General features: G+C 36.9%; 1 protein-coding gene across 9 annotated transcripts in view; it reads left to right on the plus strand.

The window, feature by feature from the left end:
• The first annotated feature begins 270 nt into the window (after positions 1-270).
• The window catches only part of Nuak (Nuak family kinase 1), a 41,062-nt gene continuing 23,772 nt past the window's right edge, over positions 271-17,560 (plus strand). For 8 of the 9 annotated variants that reach the window (XM_086839950.1, XM_086839956.1, XM_020956168.2 and 5 more), the window contains exon 1: positions 271-783. The gene's annotated coding sequence lies outside the window, so the exon portion shown is untranslated. Of the gene's footprint in view, positions 784-14,859; positions 15,297-15,677; positions 15,744-15,830; positions 15,913-17,560 lie in introns of those variants that run through there. The other variant, XM_086839953.1, reaches the window with a different exon arrangement.

Genomic DNA, 17,560 nt, shown 5'->3' on the forward strand with positions numbered 1-17,560 from the left:
AAATTAAAAAAAGAGTGCAAACTTCGGACAGCTTAAATTTGTCCCCATGTGTGAACATTCTACATCATGTGTCTAAACGTGTAAAATGGTTATCTAAACGTGTAAGATGTAAAATATAAAAATTTTTTAACATCGATAGTACACGATATCGATGTTTTGAAAGCAATTTCCAAACATCGTTAGTATCGTGTAAAATTTTTGTCTACACGTGTATGATGTACAATATACAATTTTTTGAACATCGATAGTGCAAGATATCGATGTTTTGAAAACAATATCCAAACATCGATAGTGCTCTAATGTTTTGCCAGCACTAACATTTGGTTAAAAACTTCGAAAAAAAAAACACGTCGCGCGGAAAGTTGTATCAAGTATATGTATTTTTTAAACCCTTCGAGGTGTAGGACTCACCCTGCGCTCCCGCCCGTAAAGTGCATAAAGAATTTGTGTATTTCTTCAACTCCTATGCGGTGTAGGCGTCTTTTCACCGCCCCCGTGCCAGTGTCTAGTGTTTTGCGCCACGCTCTGACAACGCAACGCCGGCAGTGCGTGTGTTCCAACTGGAAATAATGTGAAATCATTATGATTTATAATTGTTATAGGCGTAATTAGTTATTACGCATTGTGTTTAAATTCAATGAATCCACCCCTGATGGCGAAATCAACGTGAAATGGAAACAGTTGGGATCCAGTGGCTGGAGAAGAAGAACCAACGGCTGCTAAAACAGGGCAAGAGCGAAAGAGAGCGAAGGCAAACAAACGAAACAAAAGAAACAACACAAGGTAAGTGCGTGTGTTGAGTAATGTCAATATGCATATATGCCTGTGTGTGGGCCGCACCTCGCAGACAGAAAATGTAGCAGTGTGTGGGGTGACTTTTCGTTTTTTTTGGCATTAACTGCTATTACTTTTTGAGTAGCATGAATGCGGGAATTACATAATTTCTGTCTCATGTTCGTCGCCAGCTTAGAAAGCGAAAGCGAAAACGATACCGAACTTCCATTCTGATTGGGATTCCAATTCCATTCTTTTACTGAATAAATTGGATTGTAAGAATTAAATGCATGCATACGAGTGGATTTGATTTTTGGAGCATTAACCAGTTGCGCTTTCCATCGCGTTCGCACACACATGACTGCTCTATAAATCAAATGTGAAATTTGCGAAAAGGCAACAAACAAAAGAGCAAAAAGCGTTGAACTCCCTCGCCTTGAAAACGTAGAGGAAGAAACTTTTGCAGCTGTTTCGCGCAATCGTATTTTGTATGTCGTTTTCAAGGAATTAATTTTTTTTTGCGCGCGAGTATTGCTGGTGAAAATTGGTTAAAAATAATAAACACACATTTATATGGAATGTTGACGGCGGCGCATGCTGTGAATTTCTCGCCCACACTGCTTCTCTTCCTCTTTCACTCTCGAACGTTGCCAAGTTTTTGACCGTAAGACTTAGGACTCAGCAGTGCCAAAAATTTAGTCGGCTAAAACTACCCCATTTTCTATTAAACTAGTTTCTAATTTGGCACGCCTTTAAACTCTTTATGATATGGTTGATTCTGTTAAAAAATGTTTTTACATGTCAAAGGGTTTTCTTAAAAGTTATATACATATATATATATATATATATAGAAACGCCGTATATATGATTGGCCGAAAAGTTAAGGTTTTGTCAAATCTGATACGTTTTTAGGAACAATTAGTTGTATTTTTATACCCATGCCGAGTATAATAGTTTTAGTTGGAAGTTTGCAGTGCAATTATAGATTCGTTTCCGACCTTATTACGTATACATACGTACATACATAAATACGTATGTATATTCTTGATCTGAATAAACAAGAGTCGATTTAGTTAGTCTGTCCGTTAGTCTGTCGTTTTCTTCGGATTTTATTATAAAGACCTAGGAAAAGTTCGGTGTTTTTATACTCTTGCAGGGTATTATAATTTCAGTCAGATGTTTGCAACGCAGTGAAGGAGGCACCTCCTACCATATAAATTATATATATTTTTGATCAGGATCAACAACCGATCGATCTAGCCATGTCCGTCTGTCCGTCTTTCCGTCTGTCCGTTTCTACGCAAACTAGTCTCTCAGTTTTAAAGCTATCTGAATGAAACCTTGTAGTTAGACTTCTATATACTCTCATTCGTATATAAGTCGGATCGGACGATCATATCATATAGCTGCCATAGGAATGATCAGAAAATTTTTACAAAACAAATTATTACATTTTCAGTTATCAACAGAACTTGATCAAATTTGAGATATACACATTTTATATTACTCTACAATTTTGTGTAAAATTTTATGAAAATCGGACTACTATATCCTATAACTCCCATAGGAACGATCAAGAAATAATTCAATTAAAAAACGATCGTAAGATATAGATGATAAATGCAAATCTGTGAATGTAAAACTGTAAATATAATATGTTTATGTGAATAAAATGAAACCAGGTATTACTTTATTGTTTTTTAACATAAATATATTGAATTTATATTGTATTGATTCCTAGTCAGCGAAGTTCTATCTGCAAGGGTATGTAATATAGGTTCGTTATTTTTCAGTTGACCGAAATTGACTGATTTTTAATGATTTAAATGAAAACTTCAGAGGTATATACACTATATATATATATACACGATTCGAAATTGGCTTAATTTTATGTTGTTCTATGCTTCAGTATTTGCCGAGGTTTTTCGACTGTGCGTGGGCGGTGGGGGTGTGGTAGTTTTAGTGGCAACGGTGTCTAAAAAACATTGCGCTGGGTTGCCAAACAAAAGCGGCAGCCGTGTACTGTCCCAGCCCTGGTCGCTGCTTTGGTGTTTAGTGTCCGGGGCTTTGTGAATGTGCAGCACACAGCCTTGTAAGCGCCACCCACACAAAGACAAACCACACAAAAATGTTTATGACGTGAGCAAAAGCTGGCAAAGTCGCCCACGCCCCAAGTCGCGCTTTAGAAGCGTCATTTGCTCAGCTGAGCTCGTTTTCCATTCTATGTTTTCGCTCTTTCTGCGCCTGCCTCTTTCAAGCCGAAGCTTTGAGCGTTCATCTCTGCCTGCGATTTCAAGGTTCTTTCAGCACCGATGTTTGCATTTAATAGGTGTAAGAGGACTCTAAGTGATAGCGTAGCGTAAATTTCATACTATGATAACTTGCTGAGTTTGCCCAAAATTCACATTTATTAATTTTGAATTAAAGCTCCTAGATTAATTATTTGCTCCATTCACAAAGGTAACATTCCTACCCAGTTTGTGTTTTGTTTCTCACAAAATGGCGGGTATGCGCATGTTTATGCATTCGCCCTCCATTCTTTGCTCAAGCTCTTGATCTGAAGTTCAATTTCGTTTGTGTGCCATTCGCCTCAACTTATCAATGACAAAAAAGTCGTCGCCTTGACATAATAAACTTTGCCATTTGTGCATCATCTTCGCCTTCTTTTCCCTCTTGGGCTCGGTCTCCTTGTTGTCCTAACCTTGTGCCAATAAAATATAAAAACAACACAATATATGCACCGCACACACTCTTTTCTGGCACAAGTTTCCACTTGCCATTGTGCATTGAAGGTGCGGGTGTTGGGAGGGAAAACTGACGAAATGGGGATATTTTAGTGTGTCGAGCAGCACTTCATTTCTGGCTAGTTATTTCGGCTAACCATCTCGGTTACGCCTCAGCTGTGCCACACGGAGGCGCCGGTCGCCGGTCTGTAGCTCGCTCCCATTAATATCCCATTTCGTTATATCTACCTGTTAGTTGGCGCTGAGGTGATCAACACCTTCTTCTATATAGGAGGCAGAGAGAGAGAAAGAGAGAGAGAGAGAGCGAGCGTAGGGGGAAACAGCTGTGTGTGTGGGCATTGCGAGGTGAGTGGGCTCGTTAAAAGCGCCTCGGTGAGTCAACTCGATTCAAAACACTCGGGTTGCTAAGTTTTTTTATTATTTTCTGCGGGCATGAAAAAGTCCACATTTGATCGGCCTAAAATGTACTGGGGAAAAAGAGTTGGTGGTAGTTTGAATTATTGTAAAAAATTCTTCAGATCTTATTCTTCACAGAATATCGATTGACTTACTAGATTGGGTATGGCTCTACTACCGCATTAGTTTTTAATTCAAAAATTATAATATCTTTGACTGCTGGAATTTTCAGTGTTCCAAAATGACTTTGGAGCCTATGTTTGTGTAAACATTTGTACGTGCCGATATTATACTGTAACAAGAAAGGAAGCTAACTTCGGCACGCCGAAGTTTATATACCCTTGCAGATAGAACTTCTATGAATAAAATGATACAATATAAATGATATATATTTGTGTTAAAAAACAATGAAGTAATACCTGCTATTATTGTATTCACCTATACATATTATATTTGCAGTTTTACATTCAAAGATTTGCATTTTTCCTCTACATCAAACGATCGTTTGTATGGCACCTATATGATATAATAGTCCGATTTTCATGAAATTTGACACAAAATTTAAGACTAATATAAAATGCCTATACCTAAAATTTGATGAACATAAGTTGAAAACTGAAAAGGTTATACATTTAATTGTATTAAATTCTCGATCGTTCCCATGGGAGCTATATGATATAGTAGTCCGATTTTTATAAAATTTTATGCAAAATTGTAGAGTATAGGAAAATGGCTATATCTCAAGTTTGATCCAATTCTATTGAAAACTGAAAAAGTTAACAATTTTTTTGTAAAAATTTTCCGATCATTCCTATGGCAGCTATATGATATAGTCGTCCGATCCGGCCCGTTCCGACATATATACGAGTGAGAGTATATAGAAGGCTAACTACAAAGTTTCATTCAGATAGCTTCAAAACTGAGAGACTAGTTTGCGTAGAAACGGACAGACGGACAGACGGACAGACGGACAGAAGGACAGACGGACAGACGGACAGACGGACAGACGGACATGGCTAGATCGACTCGGCTGTTGATCCTGATCAAGAATATATATACTTTATATAGTCGGAGGTGCCTCCTTCACTGCGTTGCAAACTTCTGACTGAAATTATAATACCCTGCAAGGGTATAATAAATATTTGCAAGTAAATGGACAGCTCACTTGGACTTGCATACACTTACCACCCATTTCTGGCAGCCTTTTATATTTGGCGGTTTCATTCATTAGCCTACTAAAGTATATCCCCCTATGTGTTTGTGACTGGTTAGTGCTTATCAAAAAAATTTTAGCGGTACGCGCGGGGGCTTAATTAACTTATTGCCGCACAACTGTCATCCAAAGACGTGAGAAAGAAATACCTAAAAATGAATGATTCATGAGCTTGGCATGTCGACATTAGGGTCGCTGCTTTTTTGTTGTGTTGGCAGGCACTTGGAAAAAATTAGGGCTGCTTAATGGTTTCAATATTGAAATGTAGCTTAGGATCTAATGTAATACCTTTACATCGTTGTGCATATTTTTTAAATTTTCCTCTATATATTGTTTAAAATATTTGGGCTCCAATTTTATTAATGTGGTTTACCTTTTAAACCGTTCAAAAATACAAAATTTTAAAAATGATTGAGTAATTACATATGTACCTTACACAGGCTAGTGACAGAATATGTTATTTCAAAGGATAATTCTTGTGGACTATAAAATTTAATAAGAACGGACAATTTGTTAAAAATATATTCTAAACAAGTGAGGTGGTGTCGTTTTAGTAAATTCTCTGTGTGTACTTCGATGGGCGGTGGTCGCTGATAAACTGATGTACATACGTGTTGGGATTTTAATTTGATTTTCTTAAATTGAATTTCGTTTGGCTAACGCCGCTCTTCAAATAAATCGAGTTTGTGTAAAGACAAATGTTACTTGCAGAAATACTTTACTTAAATATTGCAGTGAAAAACGAGCTTTGATTGCATTGCTCTGACCTGCAGCCAGAGCTGTCACCTCGCTCGCTCCTTCGCTCTCTAGAGGATCTTTCACCTGGCAGTCTTTACACTGTGTTAGCTCGTTGAGGTGCCTCTGGGAGCTGCCGTCGACTTGAGTAGCTGCTCCTCGCTTGCTGACCCGCTTTTCCATCTCCAATGCTCTTCTTCTTGTTCATCAAATTATGTTGCAAACTGAAAATGTTATAATTTTTTTTTTGTAAAAATGTTCCGATCATTCCTATGGCAGCTATATGATATAGTCGTCCGATCCGGCCCGTTTCGAAATATATACGAGTGAGAGTATATAGAAGACTAACTACAAAGTTTTATTCAGAAAGCTTCCAAAGTGAGGGACTAGTTTGCGTAGGAACGGACATGGCTAGATCAACTCGGCTGTTGATCCTGATCATGAATATATACATATACTTTAAATGGTCGGAGGCGCCTCCTTTTTTTTTGTAAAAATGTTCCGATCATTTCTATGGAAGCTATATGATATAGTCGTCCGATCCGGCCTGTTCCGAAATATATATGTTACGAGTGAGAGTCTTGTTGATCAAATTATGTTGCAAACTGAAAATGTTATAATTTTTTTTTTGTAAAAATGTTCCGATCATTCCTATATAGTCGTCCGATCCGGCCCGTTCCGAAATATATACGAGTGAGAGTATATAGAAAACTAACTACAAAGTTTTATTCAGAAAGCTTCCAAAGTGAGGGACTAGTTTGCGTAGGAACGGACATGGCTAGATCAACTCGGCTGTTGATCCTGATCATGAATATATACATATACTTTAAATGGTCGGAGGCGCCTCCTTCAGTGCGTTACAAACCTCTGACTGAAATTGTAATACCCTGCAAGGGTATAAAAAGCTTGTAAGACTCAGGAATTTTTGGTGAAGGCAACTTAAAATTCTATTGATATTTTTTTTGTACAGCTAAATTATCAAAGTATATCTAATACGCATTCCGAAACGTATTCGCAGGGCAAATGCATATGTTTAATTTATTCTCATATCTATGCCACTTTCTCATGTGTGTTTTCGTCTGCCTGTGAGTGTTTAATGCCATTGAGTCGGTGTTTAGCGCTCGAATATCGGTCAAGGCTGGCTATGGTGCCAAATGAAGAGCATTTGGGCGGCATTTAGTTGTCTGCCGCAACCTCTGCTTCTCAACTGCCACAGTTGCTGCTTTCTGTCTCACTTTTAGCGAATTATGTCATTAAACCAACATGTTCGACGCAGCAACAACCAGCAACTAGATACAGAACTGAGGAAAAGGCCATGTTTGACGTTTTTATACCCTTGCAGGATATTATAATTTCAGTCAGAAGTCCCATTTTTGGAGTCAGAGCAAAATCAGTGACAGGTGAGTGTCAGGAGACCATACGGATGGGCACATAGTGCCAGGTTCCAGAGTAATGATGCCAGTATGCGCTCTCGACTTTGTTGATTAATGTTGTTGGCCACCCAGCTAAGCGTTGAGTAATGCCATGCATGTCTATCTTTTTCAATAGAACGTTACACTTGGCTAGAAGTGTGTTCGAAATAATATGGACAAATGTTACATTCGAGGCAGGTATTATTTTATTATACCCTTGCAGGATATTATAATTTCAGTCAGAAGTTTGCAACGCAGGGAAGGAGGCACCTCCGACCATATAAAGTATTTACATATCTTCTTGATCAGGATCAACAACTGAGTCGATCTAGCCATGTCCGTCTGTCCGTTTCTACGCAACCTATTCTCCCAGTTTTTAAGCTATCTGAAGGAAACTTTGTAGTAAATCTTGTATATACTCTCACTCGTATATATGTCGGAAAGGGTCGGATCGGACGACTTTATCATATAGCTCCAATAGGAATGATCGGAAAATTTTTACAACAAAAAATTATAACATTTTCAGTTTTCAACAGAATTTAATCAAATTTGAGATATAGCCATTTCATATTATTCTATAATGTTGTGTAAAATTTTATGAAAATCGGACTACTATATCATATAGCTCACATGGGAACCATCGAAATATTAATCTAATTAAAAATTACAACTTCAGTTTTCAACAGATTTTCATCAAATTTGAGATGTTCTGTTTTCAACAGAATTTAATCAAATTTGAGATATAGCCATTTCATATTACCTTACAATTTTGTGTAAAATTTTATGAAAATCGGACTACTATATCCTATAGCTCCCATAGGAACGATCCAGAAATTAATCCAACCAAAAATTAGAACTTTAACAGTTTTCAACAAATTTTCATTAAATTTGAGATATAGCCATTTTACATTAGTAAATATATATAATTTATTTTGTATGGATTCCTAGTCATCGAAGTTCTATCTGCAAGGGTATATAAACTTCGGCGTGCCGAAGTGAGCTTTCTTTCTTGTTTCATTTAAAATTTAGTTACGGTCTGCGAATGTTTTAAGAAATAACTGTAATGTATTTATCTTAATGTATAAGCGAATAACTTATAATGTCATAAAAATATGCATGCAGGTTTCTTTCAGTGCGCCTCTGCCGATGGCATTAATGACACCTCAACAAAGCTTCTATCTTCTCGTACAACTTGTTTTCATCTTGGACCCAAAATTTAGAGTAAATATGTTTTGAGATATTTGGGTAGCTGCTTTATCCACACGGCAACAATCAACCCTGCCCTAAATTGTCCGATCCCAGTCGGCGATTTCCAGGAACACTCTCGTGTCCATTCCGTCACGGTAACATCAGAAGTGGTAACATTTAGAACAAAAACATCAAATATTAGCTTGTGGACATGGAAAATGGAAAACCAAAGAGCAATCAATTTAGACATTTTAAGCGTTTAACTAAGAATATCAATTATTCCCCAAGCACTCATATCCGAGGAGTAAATCTTTTCGACACTACTAAACATAGGGTTTGGAATTATAAATTCTTCAGTTCTAATTCAGTTTAATTCATTGCTTTTGATAAGCTTATACATCAGGGAAGATCTCAAATTAATGCTGCGTGTATAATCCTATGAAGCGTAATTAGTGCAGCTAATTCAAACCCAACACAACCGCAACTATCAAAACAGAGATTTGATTAATTATATGATCCGGGTTTGGCTTCCCAAACAGTTTGGAGTCAAATTTTCTCGGCTCATACCTCTAGTCGGTTGCTCGCAGATTAGTAAAATTAATTACGTGGAAATTAAACAAACCAGAACCAAAGGGTGACAGGAGATAGTGAAATAATCCTTTGTGTCTTTGGATTACATTTTTTGGGGAACAAATGACAATCTAACCAAGAAAGATGCACGACAAATTTAACTTGCATTTGAAATATTCAATATAATGTCCTCGAGCTCCCCGACAAAAAGCATTGAATATGGTGTTAACTCATTTAAATAAGCTGCTTTTCAGCAGTTGATTTGCTTCGTCTTGGGGTGTGTTTGAAATGGCTCTCTCCCCGATTTCCTCTTCTGCCCTATAGTAAGCTCGCTACCCGATTTTATCTTTTGTCCTATAGTATTCGGAATCCAGGGCTTACAAAGAATTTGTCTCCTTAACTGAAGCTCCTTGCTTTTTTCATTTCCTACAGAGGCGTCTCTTAATCTATTTGCTGCCTTCCACTGTCAGTCACGCCCACAAGCGTACACACACCCTTGCACAGTCTTACTTTACCCCTTACCTCGAGGTACTAACTTGATTCGGGGACAACAGCTTTCTGTTCTTATCAACAATTGGAAGCAAAAGCGACTGAATTAAAATATGATTTCTTAATAAAATGTATGAAATTGTAATGCCCTGCAAGGATATAAAAATGTTCTTTGAAATCTGTGTGAAAGGCGCAGTGATAGGCTATCACAGAGGACTGTTTGTGACCGGATTACGTGGGTCCGTCTCTATTTTTCCCTGTCAGGGAGGCGAGTGCCGCAGAATTGACCAGCTGGATGTGTATGCGGGTCACATATGCTTATCCCAATTTCCGGGGCGGGTCAATTTATAATGGTCGAATATTTAATTTATGCAAAAGACATCCTTAAGTACATTAATACCTTAAACCAATGGGGCGTAAAGTATGTGCTGCTATCTGCTCGCAGCAGCGTTTTACTTTAAACCCTTTACAACTCACAATTTGACGGAACTTTTTCAACGGAAATAATTTTGAAACTTGTTTAATGAATGTTTTGAATGAGATGAACAAACGACAGTTTGTTAGCTAGGTTTAGTTTTCAGCTTAGTTGTGAGAAGATCGAGGGTAGGCAAGAGGTTCGGGGAAAAAGCATAGGTTTTGGGCAACGCCCACATGCACAGCCAGGCATAGTTTTGAGGTGGCAATTCGACTGCCACTCGCCTGTCCAATTTATTTACAAAATTTGTGTTGTTTTATTTTCTGCAGCTGCTCACTCATTTCACTTGGTTTTCATATAGCTCTAAGTTTTTATTTGGTCCAGTATGCATTTAATTATTTAACTGCAATGTGCAACTTTTATGTGCACTTGCTGTTTGCTTAATTTAAAATCAATGTGGAGATCAAGTGAGCAATTGTTTATCGATGGTTTTACTTGAACTTTAAGCTTACTTTGAGTAAACTTCTTATCTCAATTTTAAACGGCGAACTTAAACATGTTTTATTTTTCGATTAGTATTCACAGGACAATGTAAATTTCAATCTTAATAAAATGCATCACCAAACATTATTGTTGGTAATAGTTTAACCATTTAATTAATAATTGTTACAAAAGCGCCCCTCTACCCCATTTCTCCCCTCCCAGCGCCACCAGCGCAAAATCCTTTTCAAAAAGAGAACAACTCTTGAACAACTACAAGGTACGCTGAAAAGTACAAAACAACACAAAAGTTAAAAAAGCATTTTAATTACATGCGTTTTACTAGGAAGCTACGACTGCTTTCCCTGCGTTCTTGAGTCCTACAGTCTGCACTTCAATTTAATGGGTAAAAACGCTTAAGGCGGCACAAAAAACAAGCAATTAAATTAATTTTCGGTTTATTTCAGTCTGCGCACTTTTTATTTTTTGATAGGCTTGGCCCAGTCCAATGCGTCCCAAGTGGACAGCGGTCAGCGAATAAAACGGCAGTGGGCCAGCCTGCGTTTGCTAACGATTGCGCGACAAGTGACAACCGACAAAACAATAAGAATGACCTTCGACTGAGAGGCAGAGGGAAATGGGCGATAGCGATTAAAAGTGCTGCCTTTCTTAACATCTTTTCGTTAGCTTTGTTATTTTAGAACACCAAGATTTGTTGTCTGCTTATGGCCAAACCACATATTGTTAAAAGTATTAAAGTTTTCTTTTTTTGTGTAAGAAATATATGTTAAATAAGAGAGTATTCTCAGGTAAATGTGCAGTAAATCTGCACTTAAAATCTCTTAGAAATCCAATACGTATTCAAATTGTTCAACTAATTGGCCAAGAGCCATTGGGTATATTCATTGTACTCACCTCTGCTGGCATCTCGAGAGAAATGAGCATTTCTTTTGTAAAGCATAAAAAATTTCTGTCTTCAAAACTTTTCCAATCACCTATTATTCTTGCACCCACCTAACGCCTTCTTGGTTTTTTTAAAGGAGCTTTTTATAGTAGGGGAAATAAGTGAAATATGTTTTTCGTATTATATATGATTATGGTATAGTATAGTATAGTATATGGTATAGTCCTCCGATTTATATAAAATTAAAATTGAAATTCTAGGATAATGTCAAATGGCTGTATCTCAAATGTGATGAAAAGCTGTTGAAAACCGAAAAAGTTATAATTTTTAATTGCATTAATTTCTTGATCGTTCCTATGGCAGCTTTATAATATAATAGTCCGATTTTCATAAAATTTAACAAAAAATTGTAAAGTAATATAAAATGGCTATATTTTAAATTTGATCAAATTCTGTTGAAAACTGAAAAAGTTATAATTTTTAATTGTATTATTTTTCGATCGTTCCTATGGGAGCTATAGGATAAAGTAGTCCGATTTTCATAAAATTTTACACAAAATTGTTGAGTAATATAAAATAATATATTTATATAATATATTTATATATATAATATAAAAATAATATCTTAATATAATATATTTATATATATAATATAAAAATAATATCTTAAATTTGATCAAGTTCTGTTGAAAACTGAAATTGTTATAACTTTTTATACCCTTGCAGGTTATTATAATTTCAGTCAGAAGTTTGCAACGCAGTAGAGGAGGCACCTCCGACTATATAAAGTATATATATTCTTGATCAGGACCAACAGCCGAGTCGATCTAGCCATGTCCGTCTGTCCGTCTGTCCGTTTCTACGCAAACTAGTCTCTCAGTTTTGAAGCTATCTGAATGAAACTTTGCAGTTAGTCTTCTATATGCTCTCACTCGTATATATGTCGGAACGGGCCGGATCGGCCCGTTAGTTTTAAACAGAATGTGATCAAATTTGAGATATAGCCATTTCATATTATTCTACAATTTTGTGTAAAATTTTATGAAAATCTGACTAATATATTATATAGATCCTATAGGAACGATCGAGAAATTTGAGAGGAATGAGAATGGCGGTGGCTGTTGTCGGAAGGCTGACAATCGCGGTGGTGATAACATTTTTAGTTTTCAACAGAATTTAATCAAATTTAAGATATAGCCATTTCATATTATTCTACAATTTTGTGTAAAATGTTATGAAAATTGGACGACTATATCATATAGCTCAAATAGGAACGATCGAGAAATTAATTCAATTAAAAAGTATAACATTTTCAGTTTTCAACAGATTTTCATCAAATTTGATACATCGCCATTTTATAAGAAATAAAAGAAATTAATAAAATTAAAGATTATAACTTCTTCAGTTTTCACCAGATTTTCATCAAATATGACATATAGCCATTTTATTTTAATCTACAATTTTGTGTAAAGTTATAAAAAAGCCGGACTACTATATCACATAGCTGACATAGGAATGATCAAAAAATGAATACAATTAAAAATTATAACGTTTACAGTTTTCAGCAGATTTTCATTAAATTTTAGATATAGCCATATCATATCAGTCATAAACTTTGTGTCAAATTTTATGAAAATCGGACGACTATATCACGTAGGTGCCATACAAAAGATCGTTAGATGTGGAGCAAAAATGCAAATCTGTGAATGTAAAACTGAAAATATAATATTTATAGGTGAATGAAATGAAAGCAGGTATTACTTCATTGTTTTTTAATATTAATATATATATATATTATATTGTATGGATTCCTAGTCATCGAAATTCTATCTGCAAGGGTATATAAACTTCGGTGCGCCGAAGTTAGCTTCCTTTCTTGTTTTTTTTTAATGTTTCGATCATTCCTATGGCAGCTATATGATAGTCGTCCGATCCGGCCCATTCTGACATATATACGAGTAAGAGTATATAGAAGACTAACTACAAAGTTTCTTTTAGATAGCTTTACAACTGACGGACATGGCTAGATCGGATCGGCTGTTAATATATATATATAGCCATATTATATCAGTCTTAAATTTTGTGTCAAATTTTATGAAAATCGGACGACTATATCACATAGGTGCCATACAAAAGATCGTTAGATGTGGAGCAAAAATGCAAATTTGTGAATGTAAAACTGACAATATAATATTTATAGGTGAATGAAATGAAAGCAGGTATTACTTCATTGTTTTTATACCCTTGCAGGGTATTATAATTTCAGTCAGAAGTTTGCAACGCAGTGAAGGAGGCACCTCCGACTATATAAAGTATATATATTCTTGATCAGGATCAACAGCCGAGTCGATCTAGCCATGTCCGTCTGTCCGTCTGTCCGTCTGTCCTTCTGTCCGTCTGTCCGTTTCTACGCAAACTAGTCTCTCAGTTTTAAAGCTATCTGAATGAAACTTTGTAGTTAGCCTTCTATATACTCTCACTCGTATATATGTCGGAACGGGCCGGATCGGACGACTATATCATATAGCTGCCATAGGAATGATCGGAAAATTTTTACAAAAATTTTTTTAACTTATTCAGTTTTCAATAGAATTGAATCAAATTTGAGATATAGCCATTTTACTATACTCTACAATTTTGCATAAAATTTTATGAAAATCGGACTAATATCATATAGCTCCCATAGGAACGATCGAGAAATTAATTCAATTAAATTTATAACTTTTTCAGTTTTCAACTGATTTTCATCAAATTTTAGGTATAGGCATTTTATATTAGTCTTAAATTTTGTGTCAAATTTCATGAAAATCGGACTATTATATCATATAGGTGCCATACGAACGATCGTTTGATGTAGAGGAAAAATGCAAATCTTTGAATGTAAAACTGCAAATATAATATGTATAGGTGAATACAATGAAAGCAGGTATTACTTCATTGTTTTTTAACACAAATATATATCATTTATATTGTATGGTTTTTTATTCATAGAAATTCTATATGCAAGGGTATATAAACTTCGGCGTGCCGAAGTTAGCTTCCTTTCTTGTTTAATATTAATATATATATATATTTTATATTGTATGGATTCCTAGTCATCGAAATTCTATCTGCAAGGGTATATAAACTTCGGTGCGCCGAAGTTAGCTTCCTTTCTTGTTTTTTTTTTTTAATGTTTCGATCATTCCTATGGCAGCTATATGATAGTCGTCCGATCCGGCCCATTCCGACATATATACGAGTAAGAGTATATAGAAGACTAACTACAAAGTTTCATTCAGATAGCTTTAAAACTGACGGACATGGCTAGATCGGATAGGCTGTTGATCATGATCAAGAATAACATATATATACTTTATATGGTCGGAGGTGCCTCCTTTACTGTGTTGCAAAGTTCTGACTGAAATTATAATACCCTGCAAGGGTATGAAAATAAGTCTTGAGAAAATTACGTATACGCCGCGATTGCAGATGCTGCTGCTTCCGTTCTCTTTACTCCTCTTTTCTTCTCTCTTGTCTTGCCATGTCTTACCCAAAAGAAGTTCAAAATACTGCTGATAAAGTGGTTGCCGGAGGCAATTTGCGTCAAGAGTATGGTGTGACTAACAACATGCGTAACTGCACAGTGGAAACTCGTGATGGAAAACGCAGGGCGAAAAGAAAAGGGGCGGCTAACCACGATGTGTGACAATTACAATGTCAGTGGCAACCATAACAGCAGTCGACCGCAGCGCTTAAGCACAAGCCCATTCCACGCTCACCTCGTTCGGCCGTTTTGGCCCGGTCCGCAAACTTGGCCACAGAAAGAAACAAGCGTATACGCAAAAAAAGGAGCACAACAACGGCAACGACAACTCAATTAAGTAAATGAGTGAAAACCGAGTTGGTGTAGTCGACGCCGTTGCTGCTTATGCTGCAAATGTTTGTGGATGTTGCGGATGTTGCTCTTGGCAGAGTGGCTTACTTCTGTAATTTAGTGAGCGAAACACTAAATAATTATCCACTTGTCGCTGAAATCACTCTCTGTTTAGCTTAACTTATATGTAATGCCATCATTGTAATTACCAAAAGAAATTTAATTATCACAATATTCCTGCCTGTTAGTCAGTCGTGAGTCAGGACAGTAACATAAAGCTCTCCCCTGCGTTATGCAAAGTCAATTACGCTTAGCGTGTAAATGGCTCACACTGACTATCGCACACTAGTTGTAGCAAACACAATCACAAAGATTCACTCACCAGTGTTCAAGCCATGTAGTTACCATATTGCATTCCCTAGCAGGCTGGTCATTCGATTTCAAGTGCAATGAAATTTGTTACGTGCAATGGAATGATTAAAGGTTTCTTTTCTTCTTTAGACTGACACTTTGAAAAAGTTGTGTAAGTGAGCAGCGAAAGATCATAAAGCAGATGTAAAAGTCGTGGTGAGTATGGGGGACAAATGCGAAAGACTTTTTTAGGTTACTCAAGTTAAGTTTTTAATAACCGCAGATATCTTTTATCTGTTTTAGGTGTGCAGTTTCGACTCGAGCGAAAGTTGGCTATTAATGAGCGCCTTCAAAATACTTAACGCATCCGTACAACATGGCATACGTAAATGTTACGTATACGTACGAGAGTCCCCACATCCTTTCCCTGCTTCTGGCACCAATCCAGTTTCCGTCCCCATTCTGCGGCTCCCTCTCCCGCGTCGAGCTTTATTGAACCAACAAAAAGTTGAACAGCCAGCGAAAATGGCACTTCCGGTTGAAGTTGGCGTACAAACAAAACTCCAGCAATGTCACATTTATTTTTAAGGCAGCTCCCGAAGCTGACACGCACATGTGCTACTGCCACCCTCCTACACACTCCCGCACCTTGATTTCACGCGGCTTTTGTTTTAGTTGGCGACGTTTTGGCAGGCAGGTTTTTCACTTTCCTTTTTCCACTTCTCTCTCTACATTTTGAGTGACTTTTTGCTGTTGCATGTGCCAAGTGCAGACGCAGGCATGAGGCGAAAACGAGGCGAGCGAGGTCTTAACTAGGTCGATCATTTGATGGCGCACGCACACATGTAAGCTCCTTCGACACCCATTACCCATTACCAGCACTGCGTGAAGAAAACACTTGATTTCAGGTGTTTTTAGGACGTTAACACTATATTTATGGGTTGTCTTCGGAATTAATTTTTTTCCGTGTCCATCTTCCTCTGACCTGGAGGCCTGATCTTGACTTAAGTTAACCCAAAACACAGAATAAATACCGAAATTTGGAAATTGTACTTGACATATACCATCATGCGCAGTGCGGAAATTATATAAGCTCCTTTTTGCTATTAAGCATTGACTTACTGCCTGGTCCGTCTGCCTTCCTGTATATACATCTGTCGGTATGTCTAGCCGACCGACTGACCGTCTACCGCTTTCAGACGAACTATGTATACATATATGGATAGATAAATGAGCACCCAGCCCGTAGGTTGTATCCTTTCAATTACATTACTTGACCCAGATTGCCAGCACGCTCCATTTCTCAGACGTTTCCTCGACGGAAACACGAAACTGGTCGCCCACCTTTAGCTGGGCAGATATTTACTTTTTCTTCCCCTAAAAGGTAATAAACTTGGCATGCAATATTTAATGCTCGAACAGACAATTAAAAGGTTAAATAATGCACTTATGATGTTTCCACCTCCTCATCCTTATTATGACTTTCTTCGCAGCTACCCGTCTAAAGCATTTGTCAATTGCTCGTCCAACGCTGATACGTTTTTTGTATATGCAAATGCAAAGTAAAAGTGCATTGCACAAACGAAAGTATTTTTTGTTAACCTAGTCAGTAATACTGAAGTTAAGATTTATATAAACAACTATATCAATATTTCAAAATGTGACTAGAACCAAAAAGCTGTTTATTTCTTATTAGTTCCTGTCTGGTATACCCAAATAGTCAATAATTTCCAACTGGTACCATTGCCGTTTTACCTTCCTTTGTTTTCAATTGTATAAAAATCCGGAGACTAAATCATAGAGTGTGCTAGCTAGTGTGTGCTCGAGCTTACTTACAGTCCCATTTTTGGAGTCAGAGCAAAATCAGTGACAGGTGAGTGTCAGGAGACCATACGGATGGGCACATAGTGCCAGGTTCCAGAGTTATGATGCCAGTATGCGCTCTCGACTGTGTTGATTAATGTTGTTGGCCACCCAGCTTAGCGTTGAGTAATGCCATGCATGTCCATCTTTTTCAATAGAACGTTACACTT

Source organism: Drosophila serrata, unplaced genomic scaffold (genome assembly GCF_035046125.1).
Source record: "Drosophila serrata isolate PLE 108 unplaced genomic scaffold, ASM3504612v1 contig_382, whole genome shotgun sequence".
Classification (NCBI taxonomy): Eukaryota; Metazoa; Arthropoda; class Insecta; order Diptera; family Drosophilidae; genus Drosophila; species Drosophila serrata.